Source organism: Lissotriton vulgaris, chromosome 12 (genome assembly GCF_964263255.1).
Source record: "Lissotriton vulgaris chromosome 12, aLisVul1.2, whole genome shotgun sequence".
Taxonomy (NCBI): domain Eukaryota; kingdom Metazoa; phylum Chordata; class Amphibia; order Caudata; family Salamandridae; genus Lissotriton; species Lissotriton vulgaris.
In genome coordinates, this window is record NC_141700.1 from 497,667,997 (window position 1) to 497,695,348 (window position 27,352).

Consider the following 27,352-nt stretch of genomic DNA (forward strand, 5'->3'; position numbering starts at 1 on the left):
CCCGCCTTCCCACCCTTCGTTGTCAAGGTGCATATCCCTCTGTAATTCTCTGTGTGCATAACCACACCTGCCCACCCCTCGTTGTCTGTGTGCATAACCCTATCTGCGGATGTCCGTGTGTATAACCCTGCCTGCCCTCCCATTGTTGTCTGGGTGCATAACCCCGCCCTCCATTGTCTGTGTGCATAACCCCACCCGCAATTGTCTTGTGTGCATAACTGCACAATTACCCCGCCACCCCACTCCCGTGGAGGATACCCGCACCTCTTCCTCTACCCCTCACACTTAGTGAAGTCAAACCCCAGCACTATTGCTTTTCTTGTTAGAGGAATATGCATGCATCCTGTTGTATCTCATCCTGCAACCCACACTTTTCTTGCACAGGCAGCGAAATGAAATAGGTCTCACATTTGCGAGAGATTAAGCTATTGGCATTGTAAATGACAATGCCATTTATTTATCGGTTTTCAAAACCAACACATAAATAAAAAGTTTGACATTTACAATGCCAATCGCTCTAACTTTTGCAAAGGCGAGACCGTTGCATTGTAAATGCTTGTTTTTTGTTCTTAACGCAGAGAAATTCTCTTCTGCAACACTTCCACCTGTGGTCATTCTACATTTTCTGCAGATGGAAAAACGTCCACTGTTAGTCCATTAGAACTAGAACAGAGTGTAGAGGTATGGGTTCCTTTTTTTTATATCACCAACATAGAGAACTTCTCTTCTGCAACACTTCCACCTCTGGTCATTCCGTATTTTCTGCAGATGGAAAAGGCCACTGTTAGTCCATTAGAACTTGGGCCGAGTGCTGAGGAATGGGTTCTTTTTTTTTGGTCCCAGCAACGCAGAGAAATTATCTTATGCAACACTTCCACGTCTGGTCATTCCGTATTTTCTGCAGATGGAAAAGGCCACTGTTAGTCCATTAGAACTTGGGCAGAGTGCTGAGGAATGGGTTCCTTTTTTTTGGTCTCAGCAACGCAGAGAAATTCTCTTCTGCAACACTGGCACCTCCGGTCATTCAGTATATTCCGCAGATATAAAGGTCCATTGTTAGTCCATTAGAACTTTGGCGTAGTGCAGAGGAATGGGTTCTTTTTTTTTGGTCTCAGCAACGCAGAGAAATTCTCTTCTTCAACCCGTCCACCTCTGGTCAGTTGGTATTTTCTGCAGATGGAAAAGTCCACTGTTAGTCCATTAGAACTTGAATATTTTCAAACTAATGCAATGCAATAAAAAACAGGTTTTCTAAGAGTTAGTAATCAGTATTGTGGAGATAGTAATATTTTGAAAATCCACAGCCTACTCAAAATGTAATTCTCAGGTTTAATGTTCAACTTAGCATACAACTCTTAATCCTATGCCTCAATTGCTACCACCCTCTACACAATTCTAGCAGCTATATCAGGACCCAGATAAAAGGATGCGATTGCCAGCCAAGTGACGGTGTCCCCTTCTCAGAGCAATTCTTTTAGGGCATGATACACCAATAGCAATTAGATTATCTGATGAGTTTAGGGAGGAAGGAAGGTTTACGCTACAGTTAGTGGGAATAATAAAAGCCATGAATAACTGACAATCCTCAACTTAGTACATCCCCATCAGTTAAACTATAGAGAAGTCGAGAACATTGTGATTAAACACACCTTCAAACAAATGGACAAGTCTCAAATAATGCCCTAGCTTCTTTCATCTAACCATCTATGTCTTCAGCTGGGCGACCTGTTTACCCAGCTACCCATTTCAATCCCATGATAAATGTATCCTAGCGCTTTCTAGGGAATGGATTGTCCCTCAAGTCTGATGACATCCTGCTCTAGCTTTATGATGTCAGGACCCCACTTGACCAATCGCCCGGGGTGACGAGGATTCACAGGAGGAGGAGACATCAGTAATTATGCACTAGGTAACTATCTGTAACAATGACTGCAAGGCAATTAGGAGGTGTAATGGGAAAGTACTCTAAACCACTGAAAGCCGTGTCCTCAGTAATCAGTATTGTGGAGATAGTAATATTTTGAAAATCCACAGCCTACTCAAAATGTAATTCTCAGGTTTAATGTTCAACTTAGCATACAACTCTTAATCCTATGCCTCAATTGCTACCACCCTCTACACAATTCTAGCAGCTATATCAGGACCCAGATAAAAGGATGCGATTGCCAGCCAAGTGACGGTGTCACCTTCTCAGAGCAATTCTTTTAGGGTATGATACACCGATAGCAATTAGATTATCTGATGAGTTGAGGGAGGAAGGTTTACGCTACAGTTAGTGGGAATAATAAAAGCCATGAATAACTGACAATCCTCAACTTAGTACATCCCTATCAGATTAACTATGGAGAAGTCGAAAACATTGTGATTAAACACACCTTCAAACAAATGGACAAGTCTCAAATAATGCCCTAGCTTCTTTCATCTAACCATCTATGTCTTCAGCTGGGCGACCTGTTTACCCCGCTACCCATTTCAATCCCATGATAAATGTATTGTAGCGCTTTCTAGGGAATGGATTGTCCCTCATGTCAGATGACATCCTGCTCTAGCTTTATGATGTCATGACACCACTTGACCAATCGCCCGGGGTGACGAGGACACACAGGAGGAGGAGACATCAGCAATTATGCACTAATATGCACTAGGTAACTATCTGTAATAATGACCGCAAGGCAAGTAGGAGGTGTAATGGGAAAGTACTCTGAACCACTGAAAGCCTTGTCCTCCTTTTGGAAGTGGGATGGAGCTAAGGGACGGCAGAATATCCTAAACAGCAATCCATCTGGAGTATCAGAGTCGTACATACAGAGTGCAGGGAAACAGGTTAAATGAGTTTCACTCCAAGAGAAAGTAACTCAATCGGCCTCACTTAAGCCAACTCAGTCCAGCCTTGGGGGGACGTGGCTTGAAGCTCGGCAAGATGGCCGCACAGTAGTGTAGCTCTGCCAGCCACCGTCAACTATTTTGAAAATATCCTTTCCCTAGCCCAATAATTTTGGCGGTTTCTTTGAGAGACTGCATTGCTGACCTCTGGAGCTATCTGCCCATACTTGCCGGCGCCCGATCCGAGCAGTGACACCGGATTACTGGAGACGGCGTGGCTGCCGAGGGACTGCATGTAATGGCGGTCCCCTATTAGCCTGCGACCAGCTACGGACGTTAGAAGTGCCCCATCGGACAACGAGACAGGCGGACCAGTCTCCCGCAGACCGAAGCAATTGCAGAGACACTCCAGCGTGGTACCATCGCTGTGTGTGCAGGTCACTGAGAACTGGGGGCGGGAGCTGCTGTGACTGCGGGAGCGGGCCGGGAGGGCAGACCTACGCAAGTCCCCGGCGCTGAAGTGAGGAACAGGCCGCAGCACGGCGATACGCCAGGCAGCCGCACAGCGCTCCACCTCCCGCCGCTTCCCATCCGCTCTCCACCTCGCCCTCCGTCTCCAACAAGTTACCTCTGGGGATTATTGCTGCGGGCGCTTCTGGGCCCTTACCAAAATACTCCATTGCCATACTGCCGATTGGGAGTGCACAGGGCCGTGTAGTGGCGCGCTGGCTGTGGCGGGACACGAGGCTAGTGGTACTCCAGAACTGTCAGCGTGAGCGCACAGACGGCCATAACTGCTGAGTACACAGGCCTACACACTTACCGGTCCTTTGCTGCCCTTTATAGCGCTGCGATCACCGCATCACGTCACAGCGGGCAAGATAAGCCTTTACTTTGCCTGGGCACTTGGTGACACTTGGAGAAGCGGGTACGCCGGACTGTGTTGCATCATTGGCAAACCAGGGCGGGCTAAACCTGAGGGCAACATCAAAAGCGCAGTTCGCAAACACTCTGCTCTCCGCTCTGCCGAGTAGGAAGATAGGGCGAAACACAAGGCGCAGCACATCTGGGTCAATACCAGCACTGCAGAACAATGGGGAAGCCAGACAGAAATCAACCCCGGTTGACTTTTGAACTGCGCAAGGGGAATAAGCCGGGACACACCGTGGCTTCTGACTCTGAGACTGACACACCAACACCTCCCCCCACGGCAATTGAAAAGGCACTGGCCGCCATTCAAGAGAGTCTTCAAGGCATAGACAGGAAGATAGAGGCATTGAATAGCAGAATGGATCTGTTCTCGAAAAAACATGACAAACATGCGACGCGCATTGGGGAAGCAGAGCAGCGCATTACGGTGTCAAGAAGCGTACCTGAACTCCAGTGAATCCGTGGGAGTGGATGACGTGAAGATGGAAACCCAGATGCTGATTTCCCAACTCCCCCACACCCCTGGACTCGAATCTCTCCAAGACCAGGAATGACGGGGAAAGGGGAAGTGGATATAAGAGAGACTGTCACACTGGTGTCTTCGACTACTCAGCAAGGCTGGCCAGCGATCACCTAGAATAATAAGCACACTTAGTACAGTTCCCTATAAATTAGTACTCTCCTACCTAAGAATCCCCTCTAAGAAGTTATATACCTGAATGTGTGTGAAGCTTTGCCCCTCTCTGAAGATCTTGAGCAGAGTTCGAAGAATAGTCAAATTTGGTAGGAGTTCAAGATGTTCCTCGAATGTAGATACTCAAGATGGTTTAGACACTTGGTTGGTAAACAAACGTATCTATCATATGCATATAATAATACCCCTGTATACTATGCAGCTGGCTGTTACTCCCTTCGAACTGGGCTGAAGAAAATACTGTCTCTGGCAATTACGAGTTACGTCACTCGCAAAACGTGAGTAAGTCCAAAACTCTCACATGTACTCTGACTGACTTATAACAGCTGTCAGCATAGTCTCTCTAATACTCTGGAACTCCTGGAATCTCTATGACGCTAATTTCCCAGCAATTTCAGAATGTTCATTAATCACGAAGAAAGTTCCTCTTACCGCTTCCCTGAAGGTCGGCAAAGTTCAAACCTGGCCCAAAAGAGCGCTGGAACAGCTGACAGCTTAACCTCCTCAGCGCTGCACCAGAAGCTCCTGTCAGGGAGAATGCGTCACCAGAGCGGAAAGGGCAGCGGGACCAAAATTGCTGAGCGGGGAAATACTGGGACTGCAAGGAATGAGGACTCTGAATTCCTCTCAAAGTTAAACTGGAAAAAACTATGAAGAGAGAACGCGTAACGGGAAACACCTCCGTACGCGAGAATTAATCAGTTGAAGTGCGCCGCGTATAGAACGCGAGCGCACGAAATGGCCGACCTAGAATTAAACTAGAGCGCTAACCTCCCATCTAAAATGGAACAACCAGGAAGCGCATCAAATCGACCAGGTTGATGCCAAACGCTGTCTCCAACTCCATAAGGAGAGTGGCAACGATCGCAAAGCACTGACCTTGAGAGAAGGACCTGGAGCCTGACTTTTTGAACTATGCTGGATTCTGACAGTACCCCCCCACCAAAGTCCCCTCTCTAGGCTTTTGTGGATGCGTCTTGTGAAACTCCGAAACCAATCTGGGAGCATGAACATTTTTACTTGGCTCCTACGACCGGTCCTCCGGGCCGAAACCCTTCCAATCCACCAAATAGAATAAACTGCCTTTTCTCCATTTTGAGTCCAAGATTCTCTTTACCTCAAACTCTTCTGCAGATTGAACCTGTACTGGGGCTGGTGGAAGATCTCTCCTAAGATTTGGTGGACTTCGTTTGATCAAGGATACATGAAAGGTGGGATGAATCTTCATGGACTTAGGAAGAGCCAACCTGACACTGACTGGATTAATCATCTTCACCACTGGATAAGGACCCACAAATCTAGGCTGAAATTTTCTATTTGCAACCAACCGCATATGGCGGGTGGATACCCAAACCAAATCCCCTGCCAAAAATGTAGGAGCCTCCCTGCGCTTCTTATCGGCCTGCCTCTTGTAATCTGCTTTTGCCTTGGAGAGATTAAGCGAAGCTGACTGATAGGCCTTCTGTAGTTCTTGAATCACCTCCTCAGCTGCGGGGACCTCAACCTCCGATTTACCCACTAGCATATTTGGATGTCTACCAGAATTGAGGGAGAAAGGAGATTATCCAGTAGCCGAATGAACTGCGTTGTTGTAGGCAAAATCCGCAGTACTCAATAGAGAGGGCCACTCTCCTTCCTGTTCCATCAAGTACATGCGGAGATACTGCTCTAGATCCTGGTTTACTCTTTCCGTCTGTCCATCCATTTCCGGATGAAAACTGGTCGACAGACGGGAATCTACTCCTAAAACTTTTAAGAAGGACCTCCAAAAACGAGATACAAACTGTGAACCCCGGTCAGAGATCACAACCTTTGGAACCCCATGCAATCTGACTATGTGTTGGAAGAAAAGTGTAGCCAATTGAGGAGCTGTGGGCAACCCTTTCAATGGAATGAAATGGCTCATCTTAGAGAACTGATCCACCACCACCCAGATGACAGAGAATCCCTGACTCGAGGGCAAATCCACAATAAAATCCATAGAGATAGTGTGCCAGGGGGATGGGGCTACTGGCAACGGCTGAAGCAAACCCTGCGGGGACTGTCTGGAACTCTTGCCCTTAAGACACTGCTCACAAGTAGCGACGTGCTGTCTCACCTGCGCTTCCATCCCAGGCCAGAAAAAGGACCTCTTCACCAGTTCTAAAGTCTTCACTGCACCTTTATGACCTGCCAACGGGTGTTCATGAAACTGCCGGAGGATCTTGTTCTGTAACTCTTCGCTTGGAATAAACAACTTCCCTTGAAAGTAAGGTTTCCCATCCTTGACTTCGCGATCTTTGCCTTCCATTTCCCAATTTGAGAATTCACTTCCTTGAAATACTTCTCTGACTCGATTTTCCAAGTCATCCTCCACCACTGTGGCCACGATCTTTTCCTGCGGAATGATAAAGCTTTCTTCTACCTTTTCGGCATCATCTCCAAGACTGAGACGAGAGAGGGCATCTGCTTTCCCATTGGCGGATCCAGGCTTGTATGTCAAAACGAAATCATAATCTGCAAAGAAAAGGGACCACCTTAATTGACGTGGAGTTAAAGTTCTGGCCGACTTAAGAAACTGCAAATTGCGATGATCGGTGAACACTGTGATCACATGTCTTGCTCCCAGTAGGTAATGCCTCCATACTTTAAAAGCATCTTTTACTGCCAAAAGTTCCTTATCTGCAATTGAGTAATTGATTTCCGCAGGGGATAGCTTTCGAGAATGATATGTCACAGGATGCAACTGACCAGTCTGTTTCTGCCGCTGGGACAAAATTCCTCCTAGAGCCAAATTGGAAGCATCCGCTTCTACAAAGAAAGGTTCACTTAAGTCTGGATGCTGCAAAACTGGTGCTGAAACAAACGCATTCTTTAACAATTGGAAGGCTTCTTCTGACTCTTTGCTCCAAATGAATCGCTCATTCTTTTTCAACAGGCGGGTGATTGGACTTACTTTCTCTGAAAAGTTCTGAATGAACCGCCGATAAAAATTGGCAAATCCCAAAAAACTTTGCATCTCCTTGACTGATCTAGGAGCTGGCCAAGATTTTATTGCCTGTAATTTGGTATCATCCATAAAGACACCCTTTGGGGAGAGAATAAACCCCAAGAATTCCACTTCAGAAGTGTGAAAGACACATTTCTCCAGTTTGACGTACAATTGATACTTCAACAAACGCTCCAAAATGATTCACACATGATGAACATGTTCCTCGAGATTCTCTGAAAAGATGAGGATGTCATCGATATAAACAACTGCAAAACGGTCTAAACATTCACGAAGTACATCATTCACAAAATGTTGAAAAGCGGCTGGGGCGTTACAGAGGCCAAAGGGCATTACTTGATATTCAAACAACCCCAGCCGAGTTCGGAATGCCGTCTTCCACTCCTCTCCTTCTGCCAACCGCACCAGATGATAAGCCCCCCTCAAATCCAATTTTGTGTATATATTAGCATTCTTGACTTGATCAAGTAGCTCAGAAATGAGGGGTAACGGATAGCGGTTCTTCTTGGTGACCTGATTTAAAGCCCTGTAGTCAATACAAGTTCTCAAAGACCCATCCTTCTTCGGAATAAAGAAGAGAGGGGAAGAAACCGGGGACTGTGAAGGTCGGATGAAGCCTCTCGCCAAATTTTGCTCGATATATTCCTTCAAATGTAGATTCTCAGGTTCAGAGAGAGCGTAAATGCGACTGCAGGGTAAAGAGGCTCCAGGTTCAAGCTCTATCCGGCAATCATATTCTCTATGAGGGGGTAATTTACTAGCTTCCTTTTCATTGAAGACTTCTTTCAAATCCAAATATTCCTCTGGAATTTCAGGAACTTCAATTGTACAAATCATTTGCTCTTGTTTGGCTAGACTTGCAGATACAGTTGGTTGTGGATGGTCCAAACGATCATGAAAACAGTGTTCAGTACAAAACTTGGAATTCATCTCCACAGATCGCTTGGCCCAATCTATCTGAGGGTTATGTTCCTTTAGCCATGGCAAGCCTAATATCATTTGAAACTGTGGAGCATCAATTAAATTGAAACTTAGGTGACTCCGATGCTCTCCAGGACCCACGACGGTTATCACTTCTGTATCAAAGGCAATGGGACCAGATGATAGTTCTGTGCCATCTACTGCACGCACTGGTTCAGGCTTCATTTTCTTCTCAAACTTAATCTGCAACTTCTTGGCAAACTAAGTCACAAAAATTTCCAGTTGCCCGGGAATCTAACATTACTGATACAATTTCCTCACGACTTCCTCCAAATCTGATAACACAAGACAAGATCAGATGCGGAGCCTCCAATTGCAACGTATTTGCCAATTGTTGAGACTTGGGAGTTGACTCATGTACCGCTTCCACCAGAGCAACTCCGTCTACTGGTGGAGCCTGTCTTTTACCGAAGGATTGGATTTGGGTCGTCTTGGGCATTCCTTAACAAAATGACCGGACTGGCCACAGTACATACAAAGTTTGCCTTGACGTCTCTTCTCTCTCTCTTCCTGAGAGAGAGGACCTCTTACAGTTCCAATCTGCATTGGTTCCTCACTGGAATTCCCATCACTGTTCTTTGGGGGATCTGAGCGAACTCGATCAAATCGAGGCGGAATAGGTTTGATGTCCCTTTGCCTCTCACTCCGACGTTCAGACAGCCTTTGATCAATTTGCAGGACCAGATCAATCAATGCTGACACTTCGGTTGGTCTCTTCGGGATTTGAGCCAGACCATCCTTGAGCTCATCCTTGAGTCCACGATAAAAAATAGCCGCCCTCTTTTCCGCTGGCCAGTTGGTCTCAACGATTAACTTGTTAAATTGTGCCAGATATGCCACCAAATCCCTGTTTCCTTGCTTTAAGTCCGGCAACTCATTATCTGCGGTCTGGGAAACAGTTCGACGGTCAAAGATGCGCAGGAATTCGGCTTTAAAATCTTCAAACTTATACAAGACTGGATCATTAGAGGATACCAAAGGCAGGGACCACGCAGCTGCGTCTCCACTGAGATAAGACAGCACAAACGCCACTTTGGACTGGTCTTCTTTAAACAAAATCAGCTTGCAAAGAAAATGCAAAGAACATTGCGTCAAAAATATCTGAGCTTTATGTGGATCCCCCTGAAATCTTTCTGGTGGGGCCAAAGGAATTGTAGGGGACATGGCATGCACTACCTGCGTAGTCAGGGCTGATGATGAGGACGAAGAGGGGCAAATGTTGGAGACTTAAGCCCCCCAAAGTTAGGACTTGGACTTGCAGAGAGCTCATCTATTCTTTGTCTTAAAAAACTAGCCTCTTGATTGGACTTACGAACCTCCTTCCTAGTTTCACTAAGTTGTTTCTGCAACCCCTCCAGAATGGATGCCAAAGCCTTGACATCCAAACCTTCAGCCATCCTACTCAGACGGAAGGAAGAACCGGCACTTCAATCTGTCAAGAAGCGTACCTGAACTCCAGTGAATCCGTGGGAGTGGATGACGTGAAGATGGAAACCCAGATGCTGATTTCCCAACTCCCCCACACCCCTGGACTCGAATCTCTCCAAGACCAGGAATGACGGGGAAAGGGGAAGTGGATATAAGAGAGACTGTCACACTGGTGTCTTCGACTACTCAGCAAGGCTGGCCAGCGATCACCTAGAATAATAAGCACACTTAGTACAGTTCCCTATATATTAGTACTCTCCTACCTAAGAATCCCCTCTAAGAAGTTATATACCTGAATGTGTGTGAAGCTTTGCCCCTCTCTGAAGATCTTGAGCAGAGTTCGAAGAATAGTCAAATTTGGTAGGAGTTCAAGATGTTCCTCGAATGTAGATACTCAAGATGGTTTAGACACTTGGTTGGTAAACAAACGTATCTATCATATGCATATAATAATACCCCTGTATACTATGCAGCTGGCTGTTACTCCCTTCGAACTGGGCTGAAGAAAATACTGTCTCTGGCAATTACGAGTTACGTCACTCGCAAAACGTGAGTAAGTCCAAAACTCTCACATGTACTCTGACTGACTTATAACAGCTGTCAGCATAGTCTCTGTAATACTCTGGAACTCCTGGAATCTCTATGACGCTAATTTCCCAGCAATTTCAGAATGTTCATTAATCACGAAGAAAGTTCCTCTTACCGCTTCCCTGAAGGTCGGCAAAGTTCAAACCTGGCCCAAAAGAGCGCTGGAACAGCTGACAGCTTAACCTCCTCAGCGCTGCACCAGAAGCTCCTGTCAGGGAGAATGCGTCACAAGAGCGGAAAGGGCAGCGGGACCAAAATTGCTGAGCGGGGAAATACTGGGACTGCAAGGAATGAGGACTCTGAATTCCTCTCAAAGTTAAACTGGAAAAAACTATGAAGAGAGAACGTAACGGGAAACACCTCCGTACGCGAGAATTAATCAGTTGAAGTGCGCCGCGTATAGAACGAGAGCGCACGAAATGGCCGACCTAGAATTAAACTAGAGCGCTAACCTCCCATCTAAAATGGAACAACCAGGAAGCGTATCAAATCGACCAGGTTGATGCCAAACGCTGTCTCCAACTCCATAAGGAGAGTGGCAACGATCGCAAAGCACTGACCTTGAGAGAAGGACCTGGAGCCTGACTTTTTGAACTATGCTGGATTCTGACATACATACACAGAAGGTGGCCTCCAGCAGGTGGCGGAGAAGACGTCCGACCTTACTAAATTACTGGCAGTTATCCAGGCCAAAAATGAGGACATTGAAGCGAGATCGCGCCGAATCAATATACGCATTTTAGGGCTGCCGGAATCAACAAATGTGGGGCGCCTGGAGGACTATGTAGAGGCGATGCTTCAGGAAGTCTGTGGGAAGGACAAACTCTCTCCACTATTTGCAATCGAAAGGGCGCATAGATCACTCGCAGCGCGCCCCCCGCCAGGAACCCCTCCGAGGCCCATCATAGCTCGTCTGCTCAATTTCAGAGATCGAGTCACGGTCCTCCGAATCACTAGTCTTAAGGGCTCTATTACCTATCAAGGCAATGCGCTGTCTTTTTACCCAGATTTTACTGCAAATGTACAAGCGGCCCGTAAGGAATTCCAGACCGTCAAAAAATTGCTACAGAAGGAGCAGATACCGTATGCAATGTTGTATCCAGCATGTTTGCGAGTTGGTACCATGGAGAAGAGAAACATTTTCACAAATCCTAAGCACGCCATGGAACACGCGAAGACCCTGCGACGCCAGAGACAAAACTCGTTTGCCTCTCCGACGTCGGATGTCGACGAATGAACAGTAAAGGGGATACATGTAAGCCTACTGAGAGACATGCACGGCTGACGGTCGAGTTGTGGGGATCGGAAGATACTGCTAGGAGGGCACAGTCCTGGTAATGTGGAATGCTCCTTACTACACGGTTCTGCATTCTTTTGTGTGATGCTTGATTACGCTGGGCTGGGGGAACATTGACATATCGGTGGCACCTCTCCCTCTTTTATCTGGGAGGGGTTGTAGCCGCCGCAGCCCACATGGGTGTTCCCCGATGGGTATTGGGTTTACTTTTGTTGGGGTTTTCTGGGATGTTATGTTTGGGTAATGTCTTTGACAGGTTGGGAATGCTGAAGTGGGTGGAGGGAGGGGTGAATAGAGTTTGTTTATTGCATGCCAAAGGTATTCACTATCGAGAGTATTGCACTGTGCTAATGCAGATGTAGGTTGCAATTATGTGTTGGTATGACACCAGATGTTGCGGGACACTGCCACAAGACACATGACAGGGAACACTTATAATTGTATCACGTGGAACTTCCGAGGGCTTAATACACAGCAAAAAGTAAGGCAAGTGCTGGCGCAATTGGACAGGCACAATATAAAACTTGCCTATTGCAGGAAACACATCTAACAAAGGTGACAGAGAATAGAGTGGCCAAGAGATGGGTATCTTATTGCCTAGCGTCCTCATATTCCTCCTATGCAAGGGGGGTTCTTATTTTAGTGAAAAACGGAGTGAGCTTTACAGCTCTCCAAACTAGTACAGACCACGAAGGACGCTGGGCAATGGTGACGGGGAAACTAGAGAATGTCCTAATAACAATTGTCAATATATATGGCCCGGTGGTGGATGACACAGCTGCTTACCACAATATGTTCAGGGTATTGCGCAACTGGCCTGAAACTGAGCTCCTAATAGGGGGAGATCTTAACACCCACTTGGATCCCACATTGGATAAATCTAACCCACATGTTGCTCAGATGATTAACGTTGCCCAGTGTTTTCGGGATGGTATGCTGGAGTTTGGATTGGTGGATGTATGGCGGCACAGGAACATATAAGTAAAGGCGGGAACACACATTACACCTGCGACTAATGGTTGGTCTAAACTAGACTATTGGCTGCTAAGTGGGGGGGCACATGACTGGGTCTCAGTTGTCCGTAATCTCCCGAGGACGTTGTCGGATCACAATCCGGTATTCATGTCTCTGAACATCCCCCACATCCCACACAAGCCCTTCACATGGCGATTACGTGCCGAGTCACTCCTAGACCCGATCTACGCTGACACCATAAAAAATGCTATTATCCAATACTTTGAGGTCAATGTGGGTTCAGTGGACAGCCAGGAAACATTGTGGGAGGCCTTCAAAGCTACAATTCTAGGCACTTGCATTAGCACTTCTGCGGGGATACTACGGGACATAAGGGGCAGGCTGTCCACAATTGAGAGACAACTGCGAGTGTTAGAAACCCAATATGAAAATACTCCCTCAAAAGCCACTCTAAACAGCATGCACAAACTCATTGACGATTACAACACTTTAGCGGAGACGGAGGTAAAATATCTATCCAACCGCCACATAGCCAGGCGTTACGGTGAAAGGGGGCGGCCGGGTAGAACATTGGCGGGCGACTACAGAGCAGGGCTAGTTACCTCCCAGTAGAGCGAATTATAGACACGGACGGGCAGGCCCATTTTTCTACCGCTGACATAGTGGAGCAATTCCGCCAATTCTATGCCGCGCTCTACACTTCCAAGGTAGGGATGGAAGAACAGACAATGAACGACTATCTAGATGATGTAGGGTGCGCGTGGTTGTCAGATGTACATCGAAAACACCTTAGCCTCCCACTAGATGTAGAGGACGTGGTGGACGCCATTAAATCGCTCCCGAATCGAAAGGCTCTCGGGCCTGATGGGCTGACTGCCGAATTTTACAAAGCGCATGCCGACATTTTAGCTCCCCACCTCTTGGAGAACGCCTCTACGCGGAAGCGGACGAGACGGGCAGGCTCCCTTCTTCCCTTCGACAAGGCTGATTATTACCCTCTTGAAAAAGGAAAAATCTCCTGATTATTGCGAATCATACCGTCCTTTGTCCCTTATTAACTTAGATGCTAAGATACTGGCTAAAATCCTTGCCACAAAATTACAACCGCTTATGCCATTACTGGTGCTACCCGGCCAAGCTGGGTTTATCCCTGATCGCTCTACGCCCCTCAATCTGCGTACCATCTTTGCCATACTGCATGTACTGAATCCGGAGCTGCCTGCTGTCGCTGTCGTGCTAGATGCCGCCAAGGCATTTGATTCGATCGAGTGGAGGTACATGCTGCATATATTCCGTAGAATGGGATTCCCACCGATTTTTACACGCTGGATCCAGCTACTTTATGAAGAACCATCGGCGCGAGTCAGAGTGGGAGGAGACACGTCTGAACCATTTGAGATTGGCCGTGGCACACGCCAAGGGTGCCCTCTCTCCCCACTCATATTTGCTATTGTGCTGGAACCACTAGCCTGTAAGATACGGCAGGTACACAGGGCGGCAGCTCTCAATTTTCATAACAGGCCCGTAGGGATTTCCATGTATGCGGACGATATGATCCTCTATATCTGCGAACCGAATCAGTACTTGTCCCCTGTCCTTCGCGAATATGTAAAATTTGGCCTGTTTTCTGGTTTGAATATCAACTGGGACAAATCTGTAATTATCCCCTTGACGGCGGCAACCACCCCTCCAACAGTCTAATACCCGCTGGTTTGGTCTGCGGACCCAGTTAAGTACTTAGGCGTGTGGATACATAGAGACCAAAAAAACAGTTGTCACCGAAAATTATGGTGTGGCATACACGGCGTTAGTCGCGCAGATTGACAAGTGGGTGTGCCTTCCATTTTCACTAGCGGACCGAATCTCAATCATAAAGATGATAGTGCTGCCTACATTTCTATATCTATTTTGCAATGTGCCGGTTCCACTTACCAAGCATTTTTTTTAAACTCTGCAAACTCAGCCGCTGAAACTTGTCTGGGGAGCGAAGCAACCAAGGATAAGTTGGCGTACACTGTCGCTCAAATACGACAGCGGCGGAGTTAATGCGCCAGATTTGTATATTTATTACCTCTGCTGCCAGGCCCACTACGCCTATTACTGGTACAAACCACATGACCTCATACCACATGTCGCGGTGGAGGAGGGAGACGCCCATCCTATCCCCCTGGGAGGTATTCACACACACACGCGCAGACACACTCCTTAAGTGGAGATTAATACACTGAACGTCACAGTAGCAGCCTGGCAGGCACCGCACAAAAAAGCTTCCCATATACGCGCCAGCGCTACCCATTGAAGGCCACGCAGCGTTATCAGTAGCTCAAGATCAGGGGTCTGTCAAGGCACTCAGAGAAGCGGGTCTCACGCACATGAGTGATTTAATCCCAGAGGGTACATACTCAGCAGGGGACGACCTAGCATACATCCATAACCCTACACTACTGTTTCAATTCACATGTTATAAGCTGTGGCGAGCGGTTCAGAAACAATATCTGGACTTCCCGGCTGAGCCAGAGACTCTCTCAGCGTTGCAACTGGCAATAACAGCTCCCACAAAAAGGAAACTGGTCACCAAGCTATACAGGGCTGTACAGAAAGACACGCCACACGATGCTGCCCCATGTCTGATACGATGTAATGCCAACATAGACCCCCCTCTAACGGAAGAGGACTGGACGAAGATATGCTCAATAACAGGGCGTCTAACGTCCAACAGCAATCTTCGTATAATACACCTTAAATTTCTTCATCAAACATATTACTCCCCTCACAGATTGTGGAGAGCTGGCCTCAGGGCACCAGACGACTGCAAGCGGTGTGGAATGGGGGGGGCTGGCTTTATACACTTGGCGTGTCATTGTCAGAAAGTCCTTCAATACTGGGTGAAGGTCATAGCTCTTATTAATGACATGACAGGTAGGACCTTGAGTACCACTCAATCGCTATGTCTGCTGGGTCATGGGCCGCAATTACAAGGGAGAATTGGGAAATTTGTGCAACTAGCCTTGCTCTTGGCGAAGAGGCGCATTCTGTTCACTTGGGAGAACCGGAGGTGCCCAAACACAGACGGCTGGCTCAAAATTATGGTGTACTGTCGAGACCAATTAGAGACTTATGCGGAGGAACTGCCAAGGTCGTCGGGGCCCACGGATATCTGGGCCCCTCTGCGGGAGTATTTGCTGTCTTGTGATGACTCAACTTCAGACTGACACTGTCTATTCAGAACTTTTCCTGTCAGGAACCCTTGTTACCTCGGACATTGGGATTATGTTCTGGTATGTTGTGGGTGGGGGTGTTATGCAACATGCACTTGTCCATCTCAGACTGCTTCGTGTATGGTGCGAATACTGTTATATTACGCACTATGACCTTTGGCACTGTAGTTACTGTTTGTTGTTCCATGAGCACTAAGCTGTTGTCCACTGTCGAAAATGATATGCATTTGCTATATGTATGCTGATTGCTCAATGAAACTTCATTAATATTTTTTCCCCCCCAAAAAAATCAGCCTTAAAGACAGTAATGTCCTCTGATGACATTGTTAGCATATGCGTCTAAAGCAGGCATGACAGCCTTGGAGACAAAGTCTTTGATAAAATACCATGATCACTGTAATAACATCCATATTGCTACAGCCTCTACAAATTATAATTATGCCAAATACCCCACTAAAAAGGTACAGAGGGCCCTCAGATGATATGAAATTATTTAACCCCTTGGCTGCTGGGGCCATTCCCCTGCAGTGCTGGGGGGAGGGAGGGCGTGCACAGCGCCCCGGTGCTCATGATGAGCTCAGCTCGTCATGAGCCACGGTGGTTGTGGCTCGTCATGACCACACCCGTTTCATTAGAACGCTCGCACAGCAGGGGAATTTGTCCAGCGCGCCAGCGTTCTAACAGTCATGACGAACTGAGGACGTCATGAACACACTAGGAAACCGTGGCTCATGACAAGCTGAGCTCGTCATGAGCATGGGAGGGGTTAATGACAAGCAAAAGTATTCAATGTGAGTTTGACTTACCATGTAAATGGATAAAGGAAGGCCGAGTGATGAGGAATGGGTTCTTATTTTTCTGGTCTCAGCAACGCGGAGAAATTCTCTTCTGCAACACTGCCACGTCTGGTCAGTCGGTATTTTCTGTAGTTGGAAAAGTCCACTGTTAGTCCATTAGAACTAGAATATTTTCAAACTAATGCGATGCAATCAAAAACAAGTTTTTTAAGAGTTAGTAATCAGTACTCTGGAGATATTAATATTTTGAAAATCCACAGCTTACTCAAATAGTAAATCTCCGTTTTAATGTTCAACCTAGCATACAACTCTTAATCCTACGTCTCAATTGCTACCACTCTCTGCACAATTCTAGTAGCTATATCAGGACGCAGATAAAAGGATGTGATTGCCAGCCAAGTGACGATGTCCCCTTCTCAGTAACGGACAATCCTCATCTTAGTACATCTCTTTCAGTTAAGCTATAGAAAAGTCTAGAACATTGTGATTAAACAAACCTTCAAACAAACGGACAAGTCTCAAATAATGCTCTAGCTTATTTCATCTAGCCATCTATGTCTTCATCTGGGTGACCTGTTTACCCAGTTACCCACTTCAATCCCATGAAAAATTTATCCTAGCGCTTTCTAGGGAATGGATTGTCCCTCATGTCAGATGACATTCTGCTCTAGCTTTATGATGTCAGGACACCAATTGACCAATCTCCCGGGGTGACGAGGACAAACAGGCGGAGGAGACATTAGCAATTATGCACTATTATGCACTAGGTGACTATCTGTAATAATGAAAGCAAGGCAAGTAGGAGGTGCAATGGGAAAGTACTCTGAACCACTGAAATCATTGTCCTCCTTTTGGAAGTGGGATGGAGCTACAGGACGGCAGATTATCCTAAACAGCAATCCTTCTGGAGTATCAGAGTCGCACATACAGAGTGCAGGGAAACAGGTTAAATGAGTTTCACTTCATGAGGAAGTAACTCAATCGCCCTCACTTAAGGCAACTCAGTCCCGCCTTAAAGACAGTAGAACAAGTTACTTACCTTCGGTAACGATATATCTGTAAGAAACATTAGTTAGTGTTAGATTCCTTACCTTAGAATATCCCCAGGCGTCAGTCTGGATCCGGAAACTTTTGCGTAGCAGTACCCCTGCGCGTCGGTAGGCGTCGTCTGCAGGCGTCCCCTGCGGCTCCGCGTCCGTCGTCGGCGTCGTGCGCCGTGATTTCGTCGCTGGAGTATATAGACGCCGCCTCCGCGCGCTGACGTCAGTTCTTTGTACACAGCTTTTCCGCGCCAGAAAACGCAGAGCCATGAGAGGACCAACACTGGTGCCATTTGAAACTAGGGCCCTGAAAGGGATGTCCTTAACCCTAGGTATCAGTTCGCAGAACGGGGAGGATGGGTGGGTTCGGTAAGGAATTTAACACTAACTAATGTTTCTTACAGATATATCGTTACCGAAGGTAAGTAACTTGTTCATCTGAAAGAAACACGTTAGTGTTAGATTCCTTACCTTAGAATAGATACCCCAGCAATACCAACCCCGGTGGTGGGTCTGCAAACTAATACATTCCTACACCAGAAAGTCCTGGAGGACAGAACGGCCAAAGAAGCCATCCCTCCGGACTTGACTGTCCAGGCAGTAGTGCCTCGCAAAGGTGTGCAGCGAGGCCCACGTAGCCGCCTGGCAAATGTCCTGCAAAGGGACTCCCCGGCCCAGGGCAGTAGTAGCCGCCGTGGCCGGAGTGGAATGGGCCCTCAGCCCAACAGGAGGCTCCTTCCGAGCCAAAGAGTAGCACGCTTTGATGCACAGAACGACCCACCGAGAGATGGTTCGTTTACAAACGGCCCGTCCCTTCTTCGCACCCACGTAGCCAACAAACAGTTGGTCATCCACCCGGAACTGGCGTGTGCGATCCATATAAAATGAAAGCGCACGTTTTGGGTCCAGACGATGGAGCCGCTCTTCATCCTTTGAGGGATGCGGAGGCGGGAAGAAGGAGGGGAGGGTGATGGACTGCCCGATGTGAAAAGCAGAAACTACTTTGGGCAGGAAAGAAGGCCTAGTCCTTAGAACCACCTTGTCAGGATGAAGGGACATGAAAGGGGGTTGGACAGAAAGAGCCTGGAGCTCACTCACTCTCCTGGCAGAAGTGATGGCAACCAGGAAAGCCGCCTTTAAAGTCCGGAGACGGAGAGGACAAGAATGAAGGGGCTCAAAGGGAGCACACATCAAAAAGGTTAGAACCAGGTTGGTTCAAGTCCCACTGAGGCATCACAAACGGAACAGGTGGATACATGTGTGTGATGCCCTTCAAGAATCTCGTTACAATTGGGGACTTGAACAAAGAAGGCTGATCAGGAAGCCTTAGAAAGGCCGAAAGGGCCGAAAGGTAGCCCTTGATAGTGCCCAGAGCAGAGCCCTGCTGGGCAAGAGAGAGAAGAAAGAGAAGAACCTCGGAAAGAGGGGCAGAAAGAGGATCCACAGCCTTTGCTGTGCACCATGCCACAAATCTGTTCTACCGACAGGCGTATACCGACTTTGTGGAGGGACGCCTGGCTGCCAGAATTACATCACAGACTTCAGGAGGCAAGTCAAATGGCCTCAACTGCCGCCGCTCAATCTCCAAGCATGGAGGTGGAGACTGGACAGGTTCGGGTGGAGGACCGTCCCCTGCTGCTGCGACAGAAGGTCCTCCTGAAGGGGCAGGCGGATCGGGGGACCGACTGACATGCTGAGTAGCTCGGGATACCAGTACCTTCGAGCCCAGTCTGGAGCCACAAGGATAACTTGGGCCCGGTCGCGCCTGATCTTTTTCAGCACTCTGGGCAGAAGTGGTATAGGCGGAAAGGCGTATAACAGACCGCAACTCCACTCGCGCCGAAAGGCGTCGCCGTGCGAGTGCCGTCTTGGAAACTCCAACGCGCAGAACTGATGACAGTGCGCGTTCTCTTCTGTGGCGAATAGATCTAACCAAGGCTCTCCCCATTGCAGAAAGAGGCCTTGCGCCACGTCCGAGTTCAGACGCCATTCGTGATCCATCGAGCACCGACGGCTGAGTTCGTCCGCCCTGGCGTTCAGAGAACCTGCCAGGTGTTGAACCGTCAAAGTCACGCCCTGACGTTCCAGCCACTGCCAGAGGCGCAGAGCCTCCTGGCAAAGGGTCCACGACCCCACTCCGCCCTGTTTGTTGCAGTACCACATGGCGGTGGTGTTGTCGGTGAACACTTGCACTACACTCCCGTTGACAAAGGGGAGGAATGCCTTCAGTGCTAGACGAATCGCCCGTAGCTCCAACAGGTTGATATGGAGCCGGGACTCCGCCGGAGACCAGATGCCTCTGATCTCCGCCTCTCCCAAGTGGCCACCCCAGCCCTGGAGGGACGCGTCCGTCACGACAACGTGCTCCGGTTGGGGAAGGGAGAGGGATCTGCCACTGACCCAATCGCGGTCCGTAAGCCACCACTGCAGTTGTCTCGCAGTGCCCTCCGAGAGCAAGACGTGGTCGGACAAGTTGCCCTGATGCTGGGCCCACTGACACTTCAGGTCCCACTGCAGAGCCCGCATCCGCCACCGGGCGTGATGCACCAGAAGGATGCAGGAAGCCATCAGTCCCAGCAGCCGCAGGGTCAACCTGACCGAAACCCGGGATAGCGGCTGAAAGATGGGAATGAAAGCCTGAATATCCCGGACCCGCCGTTCCGGAGGATAAACCCAAAACTGCGCCGAGTCCAGAACCGCTCCGATGAAAAGGAGCTTTTGAGAGGGACACAGGTGTGATTTCGGCACATTGATGGAGAACCCCAGGTCGTGCAAGAGGTCTGCCGTCATCTGAAGGTGGTGGACGACTGTCTGGGGCGAGCCCGCCTTCAACAACCAGTCGTCTAGGTAGGGGAAGACTGAAACCCCTAACCTGCGCAGATGGGCTGCGACCACCGCCATCACCTTTGTGAACACCCGTGGGGCGCTGGTAAGGCCGAAGGGGAGCACGATAAACTGAAAGTGCTCCTGGCCTACCGTGAACCGCAGGTAACGCCGGTGGGCCGGCAGGACGGGGATGTGAAAGTACGCATCCTGCAAGTCCAACGCTACCATCCAGTCTTGCGGGTCTAGAGCAGCCAAGACCTGAGCTAATGTCAACATCTTGATCTTCTCCTTCCGGAGGAAGCCGTTGACGTTCCGTAGATCCAAGATAGGACGTAGGCCCCCCTTGTCCTTCTTGGGTACCAGAAAGTAGTGGGAATAGCAACCACGCCCTACTTCTGGCCCAGGAATGCGCTCGATGGCCCCCTTGGCCAAGAGGGCCGTAACTTCCTCCTGCAGAAGCGTCAAGTGGTCCCCCGACACACGGTGGTTCTGCGGTGGCATGGCTGGAGGAGTGGTCTCGAAGGGGAGGGAGTAGCCCCTTCGGACGAGTTGCAGCACCCACCTGTCCGACGTAATTGTGCGCCAGTGAGCGTGGTGATGGCGAACCCTGCCACCCACTGGCGTCACATGGGGCCGAAAGCACGGACTAGGAGGATTTGGAGGCAGATGCTGCGGGTGGAGGTGTGGCCTGACCCCGCCGTTGACCCCGACCGCCGCCACGGCGGTTTCCACGGCCGCCACCGCGTTGAAAGGATTGTTGCGGCGCGTGGCTGGCAGCACGTGTGGGGACGCCCCTTCCTTGGCCACGAAAGGAGCGAAACGAACCCGTTTGCTGGCGCTGGGTCGAGAGACCCAAGGACTTGGCCGTGACCCTTGAGTCCTTGAGGCGTTCCAGCGCGTGGTCCGCCTTGTCACCAAACAGGCGACAGCCATCGAACGGCATGTCCATCAAGGCATTCTGGACATCTGCCGAAAAGTTGGCGGATCTCAGCCAGGCGTGGCGACGAATCGCCACCGTCGTGGACATCGCTCTGCCTAGCGAGTCGGTCGTATCAAGACCACACCGTATAGAATATTTAGCTGCGTCTCGGCCCTCAGCCACAGCCTCGCCGAGTTTTGCCCTCACCTCCATGGGGCATTCTGGCAGCAGGTCCGCGACCGTATCCCACACAGAGTGGGTGTAGCGGCCCAAGAGGCAAGCGGTATTGCAAGACCGCAGTCCCAAACTCAGGGACAAGAAGACCTTCTTGCCATACTGGTCATACCTCTTGGATTCCCGATCGGGCGGGGCCGACGGGAATCCGGTCTGGGAGGTAGAGGCCTGGATCACCAGACTCTCGGGGGTGGGATGGGTGGACAGGAATTTGGGGTCGTCCGGACAAGGACGGTGGCGCCTGGCCACGTTCCGATCAACAGGCGAACCTGAAGCGGGCCTGGACCACGTGCCCAACAGAACGTCTGACAAGGCTTCGTTAAACGGCAGCAGTGGCTCCTGTGGGCATGACTGCGGTTTGAAGACCTCAGTGAGGATGTTAGGCCTCACGGCCGCGACGGGGAGCTCAAGGTGTAAGGCCTTGGCAGCCCTCATCAGCACCACTGAATATGCAGCTCCCTCCTCCGACGCCACGGAAGGAGGAGAGACAAAGCCAGGGTTAGAAGAGTTGTCCAGACCACTGGCGTCCCCCAAATCACCTGTCCAGTCCGGGTCATACTGGCACTCACGTGACAGAGGGTCCTCAGACCCCTCCCAACCTTCCCCGTACTCTTCATCATCTCCATACTCTGAGTCAACGATGTAGACCGGCTCCTCAGGGTTCACAGGCCCCATCGGCGTCGAGCCCGGCGTCGATCGACGTCGGTCCGACTCCGCGTCCGGATTCGGGGAGGGTATGGGGACGGCGCCGCCCAGAGCCGGCGCCGGAGCCCTGGAGCCCCGGCGCCGGCCGAAGCCGGCACAGGAGAACCGGCGCCGCGCGGGGACGGCGTCGGGGGTAACCCCGATGGAATCGGCACCGGACCGGCCGGTAGGCCAGCCGGCGTCGACCCCGAAGGCCCTTGCGGCGCCGGGGTCGGAGCCGTCGGCGGCACCGGGGCCGGAGCACCCGATGGCGTCGAGTCAGGGACACCCGACCCGCTAGGGCCCCCAGATGGTAGCACAGGGCCCGAAGGGGCCGTAGGCCCCGTCAGAGAACTGAGCGCCCTCATGGCCATGAGGAACGCCTCAATCTCCTCAGGCGTCGCACCGTGCCCAGGAACCGGAGGGTATGGGGAAGGCCGCGCCGGCGACTCTCGCGGAGCCGCGGGGTTGGGGTCACCCGAACCCCCGGCCGCGTCGCGCGAGCGTCGGGGGTACGATGATGACGCCCCGACTTCTTGTGTTTCTTACCTGAAGAGCCCGACGAATGGTGACGACTTCCGGAGCGCTCGGCGCGGCTCCGCGACCGCTCCCTCGAATGCTCCCTGGACCTCCGGCCGGACCGGGACCGCTCCCGACGCGGGGCCGACACCCGGAGCTCAAGCAGCTTGCGGGACCGCTCCCGTCTAGCCTTGTTAGTGAGAGCCCGGCAGTCGACGCAGGCGTCCACGTCGTGGTCGGGGCCCAGGCACCGGAGACAGAGTCGGTGATGGTCCGTGACCGACATCGTGCGGTCACAACCGTCACAATTCTTGAAACCGGGCATCCTACCAGGCACCAAAACGAGATTAGAAAGTTTAACAAAGTTGGTCAAAAGACCGGAGTACTGCTCTTCGGATCTGCGCTTACTGGCGCGGAAAAAAGAAGAACTGACGTCAGCGCGCGGAGGCGGCGTCTATATACTCCAGCGACGTCATCACGGCGCACGACGCTGACGACGGACGCGGAGCCGCAGGGGACGCCTGCAGACGACGCCTACCGACGCGCAGGGGTACTGCTACGCAAAAGTTTCCGGATCCAGACTGACGCCTGGGGATATTCTAAGGTAAGGAATCTAACACTAACGTGTTTCTTTCAGATATGTCCTCTGATGACATATTGTTAGCACATGCGTCTAAAGCAGGCTTTGACAGCCTTGGAGACGAAGTCTTTGATAAAATACCATGATCACTGTAATAATATCCAGATTGCTACTGTCTCGACAAATTATAATCATGCAAAAGACCCCACTAAAAAGGTACAGAGGGCCCTCAGATACTATGAACTTATTTAATGACAAGCAAAAGTATTCAATGTGAGTTTAACTTACCATGTAAATGGATAAAGGAAGGCCGAGTGCTTAGAAATGGGTTCTATTTTTTTTGTCTCAGCAACGCAGAGAAATTTTCTTCTGCAACACTGGCACCTCTGGTCATTAGGTATGTTCTGCAAATGGAAACGCCCACTGTTAGTCCATTAGAACTTGGGCAGAGTGCTGAGGAAGGGGTTTTTTTTTTGGTCACAGCAACACAGATAAATTCTCTTTTGCAACACTGCCACCTCGGGTCATTCGGTATATTCTGCAGATTGAAATGACCACTTTTAGTCCATTAGGACTTTGGCGTAGTGCAGAGGAAAGGGTTCCTTTTTAGGTCTCGACCTGCGATGGCTGCGCACATGCGCAATAACGCTGACGAGATTTAATGAGATAGAGTACTTTCACTAGCGAGATTAAGCCCCGCCCCTCTTTTCCATTGGCTGGCGTAACCGTTCATGCTAAACTGTGGCCAGCCATTGGAAAAGACGTCTTAGTGACGTACTCTTTTCTCTTTTGAAGCCGTCCCACATGGGCCAGCTTCCTTGACTTACTGCTGTGGTAAAAGCCTTCTTATCTTCTTTAAGGGGCCATCTGTTTTGCCCCATAAAGAAGATGAGAAAGCTTTTACCACAGCAGCAAGTCAGCCCGAGCCCGTCCGAGCGGGACGGCTCTAAAAGAGAAATTTCTTTTGTTTTAGTATAATCGCAGCACCCACGCTTTACTTTTAAAATGTTACAAGTAAAGCGCGGGTGCCGCAATTATACCAAAATGAAAGAAATAGAAAAAAAATCTATTTCTTTCATTTTCGTATAATCACGGCACCTGCGCTTTACTTGTAACATTTTAAAAGTAATGCGTGGGTGCCGCGATTATACCAAAATGAAAGAAATAGATGTTTTTTCTATTTCTTTCATTTTGGTATAGTCGCGGCACCTGCGCATTACTTTTATAATGTTACAAGTAAAGCGCGAATGCCGAGATATCATCTACGATATTGTGCTCTCACCTTCTCCTGCACTATTGTTTTCTTGCCTTTATGCCCTCACTCTCTCTGAGTGCTAACCAGCCCTCGTGCTGGTACCGGTGCCCCAAGCACTCACCCGTCCCTTCTCTCCTCCCTCCTCTCGTGCTTATAATAGCGCTCCTGCTGCCCTCCCTTCCCCAACTGTTGTGTGATCTCCTCCCCATTGTTTACTTCCCAACGGAACCAACCCGACCAAGCAGCTGCCTGCAAGAAGGGGCCCTCCCCTTGACGTCACATCCGGTCAGCCCATGGCAACCAGAAAGGTGTCTGTAGAACCGGGCACATTGTCCGTGTGCCTAACCCTGCCCGCCCACTCATTGTTGACCGTGTGCCTAACCCCGCCCGCCCACCCTCTGTTGTCCAAGTGCCTAACTGCGCCCGCCCACCCTCTGTTGTCCGTGTGCTTATCCCCGCCCACCCACACCCTATTGTCTGTCAGCCTAACCCCACACGCCCACCCTCTGTTGTCAATAAGAATATCCCTTTGTCATTCTCCGTGTGCATAACAACACCTGCCCACCCATTGTTGTGTGCACAACCCCACCCGCCATTGTCCGTGTGCCTAACCCCACCCGCCCACCCTCTGTTGTCCGTGCGCTTATCCCCGCCCACCCACCCCCTATTGTCCGTGAGCCTAACCCCACAAGCCCACCCTCTGTTGTCAATGTGCATATCCCTTTGTCATTCTCCGTGTGCATAACCACACCTGCCCACCCATTGTTGTCTGTGTGCTTAACCCCACCCGCCGCTGTCTGTGTGCATAACCCCGCCTTCCCACCCTTTGTTGTCAATGTGCATATCCCTCTGTCATTCTCCGTGTGCATAACCACACTTGCCCACCCATCATTGTCTGTGTGCCTAACTCCGCCAGCCAACCCTCTGTTGTCCGTGTGCCGAACACCACCAGCCCACCCTCTGTTGTCCGTTTGCCTAACCCCGCCCACCCACCCTCTGTTGTCTGTGTGCCTAACCCTGCCCGCCCATCCTCTGTTGTCTGTGTGCCTAACCCCGCTCGCCCACCCTTTGTTGTCAATGTGCATATCCCTCAGTCATTCTCCGTGTGCATAACCACACCTGCCCACCCATCGTTGTCTGTGTGTATAACCCTATCTGCGGTTGTCCGTGTGTATAACCCTGCCTGCCCTCCCATTGTTGTCTGTGTGCATAACCCCGTCCTCCATTGTCTGTGTGCATAACCCCACCCGCAATTGTCGTATGTGCATAACTGCTTAATTATCCCACCACCCCACGCCTGTGGAGGATACCCGCACCTCTTCCTCTACCCCTCACACTTAGTGAAGTCAAACCCCAGCACTATTGCTTTTCTTGTTAGAGGAATATGCATGCATCCTGCTGTATCTCATCCTGCAACCCCCACTTTTCTTGCACAGACAGCGAAATGCAATAGGTCTCACATTTGCGAGAGATTAGGCTATTGGCATTGTAAATGACAATACCATCTATTTATCTGTTTTCAAAACCAATACATAAATAAAAAGTTTGACATTTACAATGCCAATAGCTCTAACTTTTGCAAAGGCGAGACCGTTGCATTGTAAATGCTTGTTTTTTGTTCTTAGCAACGCAGAGAAATTCTCTTCTGCAACACTTCCACCTGTGGTCTTTCTATATTTTCTGCAGATGGAAAACGTCCAGTTAGTCCATTAGAACAAGGACAGAGTGCTGAGGAATGGGTTCTTTCTTTTTTTGGGGTCTCTGCAACGCAGAGAAATTCTCTTCTGCAACACTGCCACCTCTGGTCATTCAGGATATTCTGCAGATGGAAGCGTCGACTGTTAATCCATTAGAACATTGACCGAGTGCTGAAGAAGGGGTTCTTTTCTTTTTGTTGGTCTCAGCAACCCAGAGAAATTCTCTTATGCAACACTGGCACCTCTAGTCAATAGGTGTATTTTGCAGATGGAAACGTCTACTGTTAGTCCATTAGAACTTGAACAGAGTGCAGAGGTATGGGTTCCTTTTTTTTGATCTCACCAACGTACAGAACTTCTCTTCTGCGACACTTCCACCTCTGGTCATTCCGTATTTTCTGCAGATGGAAAAGGCCACTGTTAGTCCATTAGAACTTGGGCCGAGTGCTGAGGAATGGGTTCTTTTTTTTTGGGTTTCCGATACGCAGAGAAATTCTCTTCTGCAACACTGGCATCTCTGGTCATTCGGGACATTCTGCAGATATAAGCGTCCACTGTTAGTCCATTAGAACTTGGGCAGAGTGCTGAGGAATGTTTTTTCTTTTTGGTCGCAGCAACACAGAGAAATTCTCTTTTGCAACACTGCCACCTCTGGTCATTCGGTATATTTCGCAAATGGAAACGTCCACGGTTAGTCCATTAGAATTTTGGCGTAGTGCAGAGGAATGGGTTCCTTTTTTTTGGTCTCAGCAACGCAGAGAAATTCTCTTCTGCAACACGTCAAGCTATGGTCATTCTGTATTTTCTGAAGATGAAAAAGGCGACTGTTAGTCCATTAGAACTTGGGCTGAGTGCTGAGGAATGGGTTCTTTTCTTTT